The following is a 14,784-nucleotide window of genomic DNA, read 5'->3' as shown; positions in this document are numbered from 1 at the left end:
AACGAAGTGCTCTCTCGCCTGCATTATGGGTCACTTAACGAAGGCAACCATTTATGAGCACCGCTGTTGTGAATTAATATATACCACTCAAATGAAATTAACGAACATACTAGTTTCATAAGACTATCGTTAATGTCATGTCATGTCAGATTAGCTGTTGTCACATAAAGAAATCGGGTTTTAGTTAACTTCTTTCGAATAGTACATGTTTTCCCAGTTCATGATGACAATCCTCGTTGACTCTCTGATATGCAAATCTCGTTTGCTGTCATAAATAATGATTACCTTCTGCTCGTAGTGTCTCTATTTTGGAAAATCAGGAAAAGCTGTTTTGATATTTATAAAAATGGTTCGTTTAAATGTCTGAACCAGTTTGTAAAAGAGAAATTCAATCCGATATAAGTAGTGAGTGTGAGCGAGTGAGTTGATTTTAACGCCGCTTTTAACAGTATTCCAGTTATATCACGGCGTGTCAGCTTGATGAAAGTCCGAAGTGTTGCAGGTCTCAGACGTTTACCATTTCGGTGAAACCCATGAGCATGGGTATGGTGATGACAAACCAAGAAACATAATCGGGGTGAACTGGGATTGGAACCCACAATCATAGGTTTCTGGCGTGCACAAGGGACGCAACTCCGCACAGCGAATTGTCATATCAAATAGTCGGCGCCAAACTGCCTGGGTATTCCGGGGACGAGGGGGGTTCCCGGTACCCCTCGTTCATCTTGGGAGCCGGTGGTCATAATGTATGCGCTGGCTGCCTTTCTAAAATCGTACCCATACAGTGGAATCAGATAGTCCACCGTCCTACAGCTGTAATGACACGAGTGTCGTATCAGTGGATGGAGGGACAGCATGCAGGGCCATATGTCAGTATGTACCCAATATACCCAACACAACTTACATTTCATCTTCAGAACGGACTTGACCGCCTCCGTGGTCTAGTGGTAGAGCGTCCGCCCGGAGAGCGTCATACGGACGCGTTATACCAAAAGACGTTAAAAGATGGTACTTGTTGTTACCCTGTCTGGCGCTCGGCATTAAGGGGCTAAAACAAGGACTGGTCGGATCGGAGTCAGTATACTGTGTCTGCGTTGGGTATTCATGTTAAACTGCGGCATGGTATCTCAGTGAGCTAACACTATAAATCGGCATCAGTCCGGACTAGTACAAGCAGCCACACAAACACACACACGTACATGCATGTCGCTTTATAAGTGCAATAATCTTGGTCGCGACGTTAAACCCCATTTCACCTCACCTCACCTCACTTGATATAACCTCATTATTCAAAAGATAGAAAAACACTATGGACACAAATATTTTATGTACATGAAATATGAAAATAGGTACAGCATGGTTTTAATATCACTCGAGGAAAGTCGAATGACCACTTCCGGTTCCGGTGTCCACTGAGAAAGTAGGCATGGTCAAAACCTCTCGAGACTGTCGATTGCCCCGTCCACATCGGGAGGAGGTGGAGTGTCCACAGTCATCTGAAATGGGGGAGGACATTTCTCAAGGCTTCAGTATCAAAATTCATATTGGGTGATGTTTATTTGTTTGTTTATTTGTTTGTTGTTTAACGCCGCACTCAGCAATTTTCTAGCTATATGACGGCGGGCTGTAAATAATCGAGTCTGGACCAGACAATCCAGTGATTTATATCATGAGCATCGATCAACGACACTGTCATGTAATTGAGGATGAACTTCATGTCATATACAATTGTCCTCTTTATGCAAGTCGGCGGGAAATGTATACCCCAAAGACAGTTAATCATAATTATTTTTGTTTAGAAAGACTCTGTCAACTATCCAACAACGATACAATGAAAACTTTTGCAAAATTTCTAATGTACGTGTTCTCAACACAAAAAAAGTATCAATAAGGTAACTCTTAGATAAATATAATGTAAATGTATTTTGTACATTTTTGCTGGATTATTGCCAAAAGCGGCGTAAAGCCATACTCACTATCTTATAAGACATGTCTTGATAATTCCCTCCATCTCCTACATCTAATGCATCCTATCCATTTGTATTTTTTTTTTTTTTTGTGGGCAATTTAGGAAATTTCTTCCGTTATCACATTCATATTATTCTCATCCTGCCTGGCATCAAAATCTATGCCTGATGTACCTTAGGCCTCTGACCTTCAAGTTCCGAACAAAGTCTTAGGTCTCACAAACAGAATGACATACGCTACTCAGGAGAACCTCACCGGCTTCGGACCCCTCTCCCTGGCCGTCTGTTTCTTCTTCTTCCCTGACAACACCACCTTGTGCAGTTCGCTGAATTCCTTGTCCACGTTTGCCGTTTTCGACTTGTTATGAAACTTCAGCTGAAAAGTGACATTTTTATATTATCACAACATGACCTGCTAAACACCGAAGATATGTCACAGTGGGTCGCTTCAAAGAACTCTTGAAATGCCACTGTTTCTTCCCAAAACACTGTCGCCCATGAAGGCCTACTTTCGATCAATTCTAGTGAGACAACTCGAGTATCCATCCATCTAGTATCAAGCCCGGACTTTCGAGAATCCTCAACCATCGTGGATCCCACCCCATGCAGTCCCAACTCACCGAGAATCACAACCTCATAGAACCAGACCATCGAGGACTTCACCCATCGAGAGAAACAGACCATCGAGAGAACCAGACCATCGAAGACTTCATCCATCGAGGGAACCAGACCATCGAGGACTTCACCCATCGAGAGAAACAGACCATCGAGAGAACCAGACCATCGAGGACTTCACCCATAGAGACAACCAGACCATCGAGGACGTCAACCATAGAGTACCAAACCATCGAGGACTTCATCCATCGACAGAACCAGACCATCGTGGACTTCAACCATCGAGAGAACCAGACCATCGAGGAACTCACTCATCGAGACAACCAGACCATCGAGGACTTCACCCATTGAGAGAACCAGACCATCGAGGACCTCACCCATCGAGAGAACCATACCATCGAGGAACTCACTCATCGAGAGAACCAGACCATCGAGGACCTCACCCATCGAGAGAACCATACCATCGAGGAACTCTCTCATCGAGAGAACCAGACCATCGAGGAACTCACTCATCGAGAGAACCAGACCATCGGAGGACCTCACCGATCGAGAGAACCAGACCATCGAGGACTTCACCCATCGAGAGAGCCAGACCATCCAGAACTTCACCCATCGAGAGAACCAGACCATCGAGGACCTCACTCATCGAGAGAACCAACCATCGAGGACCTCACTCATCGAGAGAACCAACCATCGTGAATCCAAATCAATTTAACCCAACAACACCCACCCATTCTACTCAAACACTGTACCTGGCGATCTATGGAGTTTGTCAAGCACTCACCTTTTTTAAATTGGTCGACACTGTTTTTGTCTTTGATTTCTTGACCCCGGCCATTTTGTGTGAAATTGACTCCTTCCGTACTCCATGACTAATCTTGTTTTTCTTCCCCATGTTGAACAATCGTTACCCGGCAGCAGTTCCCCTGACAGACGGAGACAAGGTGAAGGCGATCATTCATTCAGAAAAAAATACCATGGTTAGTCATATGCGTCTTATATGCATATTCCGAAGGAAAATATGACCTATGTGGGCACTATCGGTGATATTATTTCCATTAATTCTCATTCTACCATAAATTTGGAATTTACTCTATTCTGATTGGTCAATCAGAGGCTAATACATCACAATAAACCCCCTCTGATTGAAACAGCTGGTTTGACGGCCGCATCACTGCGGAAGCTTATATTCATAGAATAGTACTATTTTCAGTCATTGTCGGTACTGTAGGCATAATAAAATAACTATATCTACAATTACAGGTTACAAAATGCACAGATGCGGTTACTACAATATCCAAAGGATGTGTGGCAATACATTTCGTGCAGAAAAACACGACAGAAATCAACAAAGGGAATGTATTTACGGTTTGGAGACAACAGAGAGCTTGAAATTTGGGCGCTTTTCTATATACGACTGTGACGTCATATCTTTTGCGTCACAATGAGCGATATGACGTCATAATGGTGACTCGCGATGTAGAGCGAAAGCCTTGCAAAGCTTGCTTTGTTTTTTAAGGGATGCACACCTCATGTTAGCTTACCAAGTTGCCGTGCTTATATGCTTTCAATGCCTGTCATATGTTCGAGTGAAGTATTACGGTGTAAACAAACTGCTTGAGTATATACAGCACCATATTTTGTTCGGTGATTCCGTTATTCAGATCGATAACCCACTCAAAACACTGAACTCAACCCATGCGGCTTCACTCAGTATATTTGCTAACACCAAAGAGTTCGAGTTTTATTTAGTCATGGTAGAATGGAGATAAACATAATGTGTTTTCAATGTAGAGCTAGGTTACCTGTAGATTTAACAGCGCTAGATTTAACATTTGAAACCTCACGCTGCGCGTTCGGTTCCAAATTCAATTTAGCGGGGATAAATCTACAGGTAACCTAGCTCTACATTGAAAACACAGTATGTTTATCTCCTAATTGAGAAGTATGTTTGCTTCTTGATGGTTGGCTTGTTCGTTGCAATTGTGCCATTGTTTTCATTGTTAACGAAGCATCCAATAGCAACGTGACGTCATATGAACAAATTGTTCATGACGTCACAAACCATATAATGTGACGTAGTTCAAACAATAGGGCAACTGAGCTAATGTCTCCACTGGGATCAGGAAATTCACATTTTTCTTCATATTTCTCGAGGGGCGGTCGGGTAGCCTAGTGGTTGAAGCGTTCGCTCGTCACGCCGAAGACCCGGGTTCGATTCCCAACATGGGTACAATGTGTGAAGCCCATTTCTGGTGTCCCCTGCCGTGATATTGCTGGAACATTGCTAAAAGCGGCGTAAAATCATACTCACTCACTCATATTTCTCGAAAAAAAGATTACTGGTCACATAGAGAATAACATTTTCGCAAATGGGAACAACGGGTTATCTATCACTCGTGAATTATTGCAGAAAGTTTATCGCCAAAATACTTGACTTACAAAGTTAATTCCCTCTGGACAAATGATCCCTAATTCCTCGTATCTTGGAGGTTATTCTCTAAGTATTGAACACCCACGTTCAACAAACGCCATATTTCCCCAGGCTCCGCAAGCAGAATGATATCAAAGTGATGCAGGTCTCAGACGATTACCGCCTTGGTGAAACCCACGAGCACTCAGTCTGGTATGATGCTGACAAACCTAGAAACATAATCGCGGCGAACCAGCGTACCCTCAGAAGGCATAAGTGAGGTGATTGACTTCATTACCATTTAAGTGCCATGCTTGGTAATGAAGTCCATCTCCTAAGTGAGTGAGTGAGTTGGGTTTAACGCCGCTTTTAACAGTATTCTAGTTATATCATGGCGTATCAGCTTAATGTGGGAGGAAAGCCCGAAGTGATGCAGGTCTCAGACATTTACCACTTCGGTGAAACCGACGAACACGGGTATGAGGCCGAGAAACCTAGAAACATAATTGGGGCGAACCGGGATTCGAACCCATCTCCTAAGAGTCTTTGTAACATGAAGAGACTCTTATTCGATTTAGGTTTCTGTCGTGACGGACTGGTTAATAAATACATTATATAGGAAGTTGTGGCACTATTTAAAATAGTGAGTGAGTATGGTTTTACGCCGCTTATAGCAATATTCCAGCAATTTCACAGGCATGGGCTTCATACATTGTACTCTTGAGGTCATGGAAACTGGGCATTCGGCGTGATGAGAGAAAGCTTTTTGAGAACTGATTGAGTGAGTGAGTTGGGTTTAACGCCGCTTTTAACAGTATTCCATTTATATCATGGCGTGTCAGCTTAATGTGTGAGGAAAGCCGAAGTGATGCAGGTCTCAGACGTTTACCACTTCGGTGAAACCCACGAGCACGGGTATGGTGCTGACAAACCTAGAAACATAATGGGGGCGAACCGGGATTCGAACCCACAATCATAGATTTCTGGCGTGCCCAAGGGCCGCAACTCTGCACAGCGAGTCGCGGCGCCTTAGACGACTGGGCCACCCTTGTCCCCTTGAGAAATGAAATCTTACGCTTGTTTAGAGATGCGTGGTCAAAGACGCAACTGTGCTCTAAATAGATTTTAATGACAGAGAGGTGTTGGGCATGTGACTAAATAAATGTTATCGTTACGTGGGTCCGATGCTGATCGTGTCTCGATGAAAACACGTTGTCAGTATATGTGGGAAGGAAATGAGAGAGTTTAAAGTCTATTTTGCTTTTTCTACAAACAGAACAAACAACCCATGCCTACGAGAAATTGGAGTACATGACTACAGCATTAGACTCAATCAAAGCTATGCTATCGTGTGATTGTGATCCCCAACACAAAACATCACTGACTAACAGGTAATATGAAGTTTGCCGTAATGGTTTGTTTGTTCGTTGTTTGACGCCGCACTCAGCAGTATTCCAGCTATATGACGGCGGTCTGTAAAATAATCGAGTCTGGACCAGACAATCCAGTGATTGATATCATGAGCATCGATCCACGCAATTGGGATCGACGACACGCATCAACCAAGTCAGCAAACCTGACCACCCGATCCCGTTAGTCGTCTTTTACGACAAGCATAGTCACCTTTTACAGCAAGCGTGGGTTGCTGAAGACCTATTCTACCCCGAAATCTTCACGGGTCTTTGCCGTAATGATAAACTTGATATTAATACACTGCAGGAATAGCTCCACTGTTGCATCAAAGATGCAATCATGTGAAATCTACAAGGGATTATAAATATTAATGATTTTAAATCCGAGGTATGCTGTTTTCTGAACCTTAGAATAGATTTATTTACGCCTTACACCAATCCGCAATGCTAAGATGATGTTTGAAAAGTGCGACCAGTTTACGAACCAAAAGCGCAGAAAAAGAGTAGCTAAAACATCTCGGTCAGTTTAGTAATCAAAGCTGCTCTCGTATAAAGGATAAAGCTTTAATCATAGCATTACAATGACACACACGCACGTTCACGCGCAAACACACAGGCACGCACACACGCACGCACGCACACACACATACACACACACACGCACACACACACACACACACACACACACACACACAGAAATTGAGACATAGCATTTCTATATCACATGTACTTTGACCCTTCCCCCCAGTCTCAATTGCTCTAGAAGAATTTCCCAATGGAGGCATAAACTGGAAAATTACTCCGGGAATACTGTTCCTATGATATCACCTATACCTTATATTACTCATGAACTGTCAGAGGTAGGACAATACGTGTTCAGCGTGCCGCGAGAGGCCTATTGACAAGCAATCACGATGTCCCGGTACACTACCAACACACCATGAAACATCGCCAGGGGTGGGGGCAGCAGTGGAATCTTGGGGGAAGGTTCTGGAGACACAGTCGTATTATCACAGCAGGGCCATCTGTGATGAGGACTCTCCGACCGCGAGAAGGACAGCTGTCACTTCAATATCACTGGATTCATCACTGGATTCATCACCGAATTCTTTGACCGACATTATCGTTAATAACTAGGCTTTCGAGTCAAACAAGAGGGGGTGGGTTTGTTTTAACGTCGCTTTGAACAGTATTCCAGTTATATCACAGGATTTTGGAGGAAAGCGTGGTGTGATGCAGGTCACAGATGTTTACCACTTTGGTGAAACCCTCGAGCACGGGTATGGCACTTCCAGACATTGAAACATGTTCAGAACGAACCGGGATTCAGGCCCACGATCACAAGTTTTTCTGGCGTGCCGAAGGGACGCAACTCTGCACAGCGAATTGCAGAACCTCAGACGTAAGAGCAAACCACACCCATATTCGAGTGAGTGAGTTAGTGAGTTGGTTTTTACGCCGCTTTTAACATTATTCCAGTTATATCACGGCGTGTCAGTTTAATGTGGGAGGAAAGCCCGAAGTGATGCAGATCTCAGACGTTTACCACTTCGGTAAAAACCCACGAGCACGGGTACGGGGCTGACAAACCTAGAAACATAATTGGGGCGAACCGGGATTCGAACCCACAATCATAGGTTTCTGGCATGCCCAAGGGACGCAACTCCGCACAGCGAATCGCGGCGCCTTAGACGACTGGGCCACCCGTGCCCCCCACCCACATTCGAAAATGAGTCAAGCCAATAAGACACTCAGCAGTTGTAAGCATTTAACCGTTTCGAATAACAGGCATGCCAGCATACTACGTACCGCTGTCAATAGAGACCTATGCCACATTGTGTACGTGAGAGTGGATTTACGCTGCCTGGGGTAAGATTAAAATAGCAAGGTGATGACTTCAGTGAACTGGCTTCACAAAGTATCAATGGATAACAGAACCCTGACCTCCAGTGTGGCGTGTGAAGTGTCATCATTCAGCCAAATCAACCCAACTGCCCTGTGCACAGTGATATGAACACTTTGTTCCTGGTTCTTTCCCCGCCAGCCCTTCCCATCCGGAGATTGTTGGGGATGTCGACAAAAACATACAAAGAGGAACATTACTCCGTTTCTATGACAATTTAAGCCATACACAAGATATTCCTGCATACGTACAGAACAGTCCAGGTAACAGAGTGGCACTGTCATAGAAGGATAATAAAATGTAATCAGATTCTCAAAGGATTCGACTACTTCCGTGACCTAGTGGATAGAGACAGCGTCTGCCCGGAGAGCGGACGGTTGGTGATTCGATTCCCTATCCGCGTCATACAAAAAAAAAAACGTTAAAAGAAGGTACGTTACCTGGTGCTCGGCATTAAGGGCATAAATCATATTTGATCACACAATCTGGATAATATCTTCTGTGACGACGTAACTTTATTATTGTCCCTGTAGAGAGAGGTAGGCAGGAGTCTGTAAAGCCGATGCCTGGCACCCCCGACCCCACCCCCACCCCCACCCCACCCCACGCCACGCCGTAGATTTGCTTGAACACTGGAATGATGCAAACTAAGCCGTAATAAATTTCTATGTCGTAAAGTGACAGACAAAATGTCCACAGGTGCATCTTTTGCATTCCCACGCCGTCGTTTCATTATTTACGTCGTTATCTTGAAGTTTCATTCGAAAATATAACAAATGTACGTCACTTTTAAATAACACTCCCCGTTGTAAGCATGAGGTGTCAATCAGCGCAACTTGGTCGTGGTTTGTGTCAAGTGCTTGACGCGTGTTGTACTCTCACGTCAACTGCAATCACATCTAATATGGAATATATTTTTCCCGAGAAGTATGAAGCCCACACTCAACCTCCTACCTGTACACGGGAAATAGAATACACCCACTCGGCAGGTAAATACGCAGAGAATATACCACCACTGCGCGGGTGATCTGATGAGTTTATTTGTCTATTGTTTAACGCATCACTCAGCACTATTCCATCTATATGACGGCGGTCTGAAAATAATCGAGTTTGGACCAGACAATTCAGTGATTGACATCATGATCCACGCAATTGGGATACGACGACATGCATGAACCAAGTCAACGAGCCTGACCACTCGATCCCGTTAGTCGCTTCTTACGGTAAGCACGGGTTGCTGAAGACCTATTCTCTACCCGGATCGCCGCACTCAGCAAAGATCCAGCTATATGACAGCGACGTATGTGAGATGGGGTCGGAATCAAACAAACCAGTGATCGATACCATGAACAACGAACCACGTCGTCGATGCACGATGACACGTAATCAACCGAGTTACCGAGCATGACCACCCGATCTATACTAATCAAAATAAGTTAAGGATCACCCAATTCTTTCATATTACTATAGTTAATCTGGCATGGTATGACAGTTTAACTGCACTGTTATATTTCTTTGAAGCCGGTCCAAATAAAACACCGGTATAACGGCGGTTTGTATGTAACAGAGCCTGGTCCATACAAACCAGTGATTGATAGTGTGAGCACCGTTCCAAGCCGTCGGGGTACGATGTCACGCAATCAACTAAGACACAAAGTCTGACAACCCGATCTATTACGACCAACATAGGTGCTGTTGACCTCCTCTAACCCGGAAAGTCCACGGTGACTGACCGCTGTCGTCCGTTACTTACCAATGGTCAGTTGTGTCTGAAGAACTTGATTCCCAACCAGTTGAAGAAGATGCAGACGACGGCGACGATGATGGTGCTCGGTATCAGCAAGATGTAGTAAAGGACGTCCCCGTCCATAAACGCCTGCAACAACAACCGTCTTAATGACCAAGGGTGAGTTTTGTTTGTTTGTTTATTTGTTTGTTTGGCGTTTAACGCAGCGCTCAGCAATATTCCAGCTATATGACGGTCTGTAAATAATCGAGTCAGGACCAGAAAATCAAGTGACTGATATCTGGAGCATCGATCGACGCAATACGATGACATGCGTTATTCCGTCGCCTCTTACGACAGGCATTGGTTGCTGAAGACCTATTCTTCTCTGGATCGTCATGGGTGAACAAGAGTGAGTGAGTGAGTTTCGTTTATGACCGCTTTGACAGGTATATCAGATATATATAGGTGTATCAGGGCTTAGCGTGGAAGAAAAGCCCAAATGATGCAGGTCTTCGCGTTTGCCACTTTAGTGAAACCCGCGTTCACGGGCTTGGTGCTGTTAGACCGAGGATCATTAATGGGGGAAGATTCTGGGAATCGAACCCCGAACAGTGCCATAGGCACGCCAGGGGTTCAAAATCGTGTTCGAAATCGAGGTTTGACGCACTTCGTGGCGTTAGACCTGTTTTATAACAATATAGATCTAGATTATCGATCAGATCGTTTTGACTGGGCACCGCCATTTTGTTTGAAGCAAATGCAGTGATATGAGTGATGGAATCTGATTGGTCAATAGGAAGGACATAGAAGGGACATAACTCGTAATAGCCACTCGCGTCGCTACGATCGAGGCTGAAAATTCCAGCCTAGTTCAGCAAGGGTCGGAACTGGACCTTCGTAGTCAGTTACCGCCCTTGCCTCGGGAAGATGAGCATTGCCGGCCTCCAACACAGACTCAAGGGGGCCCATGGGCGATATTTATAAAGGAAACGTAACTTCAAACAAATTTAATTATGAATTGGTTACCAGGTGGGCTATATTTAGAATAACGCTTAGTCTCTTAAAATATATAAACAAACAACTCCATTCAAATTGAAAAGGAGCCCTGGTGAGATGGCAACCTGTGGAAAATCTAGACTTGCTTCATTTCAGGTTACAGCATTACGGTGAGGGCTTGGTGAAATAGAAAATGAACTGGGTACCAGATGGGCTATATACAACTCACACAACACAAATATGAACTGGGTACCAGATTGGCCATGTAAACATTGCAACATGCAGCTATCAGGAGTGTTTCTCTCATACCTGACTTACACACAACTCGGCAAACCCAGTCCCGAAACCAGGTCACATTTACGGCAGGTCTAGATCTAACTTGTTTTGCCTCTAAGACAGCAGATTTCCACGTTGACGACATGCTGTTAGAATAAACGATGAGCGTGTCACGGGGGTTACAACCAATAACACCGGGGAGCAATTACCATGCGTAAACCTTGTGCAGTTGTCTGCAAGCCAAAAACAGGTGAAAAAACGACAGACGCTGCTAATCTGTCTTTAAAGTATCCCTTTCCACGCCAACACCAACAGCTCACTGTCCCAAAACAGAAGAAGGAGCTTATTATCCCAACACAAAAGCAAACCACCCTTTAAACCAACAGCACACGTGCAACAGGTAAACAGCCGCACAGCCGTCCCCATTACATAGGAAGATTAGCGCCGATTATCTCCCCTGACACGGAGGCAGCCATATCAGTCCCGAGCCACTGTGCGAGATCATGTTACCACAACCCGAGGTGTCCGTTCATCTCTAGGTGGCTGATTACAGGTAGCAGGTGGGGGAGGGAGGGGCTGCAGTTCCCCGTCTGGTGGCGAATACGTAGCGTTCTTGCTAAAGACACCAAAGAGGCTGGCGTGACTTGAACAAACAGATGTGAACTTTAGGGTCGAGTTTAGACCCTCAGTGAGAGAGTTGCACACGTGACTAAACATGGCTGCCGGTGTGTTTGAGAGGGGTCAGCAAGTCAGGGTCATTCAGTTGTCACACCAGGCACATGTACAGAGTTGTACGGGGCTGAGCAGCGAGGCCATGGTGTAGGATCGGTAGTCCTGCACCATGACCTTGGAATATATTTATTTTATGAACAAATAATAATCTAGAAATACATACGAAAGCAAGTCTAGCCAGCTCAAGCTAGCTCTATTCCTGAAATCAGCATAGGGAATTTCTTTTTATTATTTACAGCCAAGAGTGAGTGAGTGAGTGAGTGAATATGGTTTTATGCCGCTTTTAGAAATATTCCAGCAATATCACGGCGGGGGACACCAGAAATGGGCTTCACACATTGTACCCACGTCGGGAATCGAACACGGGTCTTCGGCGTGTCGAACGAACGCTTTAACCACTGGGCTACCCGACCGCCTCTTTAGAGTCAAGAAGGATATTGTGTAATATAAGGTTTCAGAGACTAAATGTTAGTCTATAGGATCTAAAGTGACGCCCGGTTTCTGGGATTCTGGTTCACATTGATCCCTAGCAACCTATACTGGTCGACTTATTGGATCGGGTGGTCAGACTCGGTGACTTGGTTGTTGCATGTCATCGTACCCCGACAGCGTGGATCGTTGCTCATGATATCAATCACTGGACTGTTGGTCCAGACTCGATTATTTACAGGTAAACAAATCTGATCATTTCACGAAGTAGGTTTGAGTATGAGATCAACCTTCCAAATACGGCCTACACTGCCCTGCAAACCAGCATAAACCTGTCCTTTGAGGACACGGGACCGAAAGCCACCTTCGGTCATATAAATCATCCCTTGAACATTAAAAGTGAGTACTTCCAGTACAGTTCAATTCATATCTTGTGTAGTTGAAAACCGCAACACTACAAAAGCAATTCTACAACTGTCAGTCGAGCCATTCTTTCCTTCCTTACAAAGTGGCACGTATTTGCAATTCCATTTCAGATCGACCTACTACCAAAATGTATTCAATCAACTTTGTTCAGGAAACGCACTGTGTGCTGGCCATTGATGGTTTGAAACGTACAAGGTTGACCGATTTACAATACTGTATTCGTGTACCCGAACGAACGCTATTTTCTGTATGAGCGGAAACATCTTGCGTAGCTGACATAATGTTCAGCTATAAATGCAGTATGTCGGTAAAATGAAATTAACTTTACGCTCAATAGGCGGCGATTTGAATTTTTTCTGTTTTATTTCTCTTAGATGAATAGATAAAGGTGATAAAAACGTACAGAGCATATATTTGATCCACTTATACATTTGCTTACACACAGTGCTTCTCGTTTAATCGACTCCCGTCCTTTTGGTGAAATTACCTATGTTTGAGGGTCCTTTTTATCAAGAACACCATAATTAATTATTGTCACAAATAGTCAACGAATAACGTGTCCCTACTGTCACATGCTTGTCCTCCCGCGGGTATTCCGGGGCAGAATAGATCCCAGTAACCCACGCTTATCTCAACAAGGGAATTCCGGGGTAGAACAGGTTCCCAGTACCCCACGCTTATCTCAACAAGGGAATTCCGGGGTAGAATAGATCCCAGTACCCCACGCTTATCTCAACAAGGGAATTCCGGGGTAGAATAGATTCCGAGTACCCCACGCTTATCTCAACAAGGGAATTCCGGGCAGAATAGATCCCCAGTGCCCCACGCTTATCTCAACAAGGGAATTCCGGGGCAGACTTGATCCCCAGTACCCCACACTTACTTCAACATGAGAATTCCGGGGCAGAAGAGATCCCCAGGACCCCACGCTTATCTCAACAAGGGATTTCCGGGGTAGAATAGATCCCAGTACCCCACTCTTATCTCAACAAGGCATTTCTGGGGTAGAATAGATTCCCAGTACCCCACGCTTATCTGAACAAGGGAATTCCGGGGCAGAATAGATCCCCAGTACCCCACGCTTAACTCAACATGGGAATTCCGGGCAGAACAGACCCCCAGTACACCACGCTTATCTCAACAAGGGAATTCCGGGGCAGAATAGATCCCCAGTACCCCACGCTTACTTCAACATGGAAATCTCGGGGCAGAATAGATCCCAAGTACCCCACGCTTACTTCAACATGGGAATTCCGGGGAAGAATAGATCATCAGTACCCCACGCTTACTTCAACATGAGAATCCCGGGGCAGAATAGATCCCCAGTACCCAACGCATAACTCAACAAGGGAATTCCGGGGCAGAATAGATCCCCAGTAGCAGGGGACTACTTGTTAGCCCCACGCATCGATACAATGTCTGCTTAACAATAATTTACTGATTAAAAAAGATTATGTTGGTGTTTCCCGATGTGTGGCTGCGTCAGTAAACAACCAGGACTGCAAATAATTTGGCACTATATTCATGATAGGGCAGTTTAATCAAACACTGTATTCATACGCGCATTCAAAAGTCACTCCTTTGAGCGAAAATACGCCTAAAACATCGTTTATTCTCTAAACGACATGATATATTATTACCTTCATGTCATTAAAATATTTGACACGTACGATACGGAAACGCTAATAATCTCAATTTATTATCAATAAGATATAATGGGATATAATATATCAGCTTCAAAACTCTCATTCCACCCCTCAGCGCTGAGATTACTGTAACGATACTTTAAGATAGACTAAATTCCAATTATATGGTCTCTGGTTCCAAACATTCTCGTGCAGATCCGGGTTAGAATAGCCATGCTTGTCGTAAGAGGCGACTAACGG

The sequence above is a fragment of the Haliotis cracherodii genome, unplaced genomic scaffold (assembly GCF_022045235.1).
Source record: "Haliotis cracherodii isolate W230 unplaced genomic scaffold, xgHalCrac1.p SCAF_10, whole genome shotgun sequence".
Lineage (NCBI taxonomy): Eukaryota > Metazoa > Mollusca > Gastropoda > Lepetellida > Haliotidae > Haliotis > Haliotis cracherodii.
Note: the sequence above shows the minus strand (reverse complement) of the source record.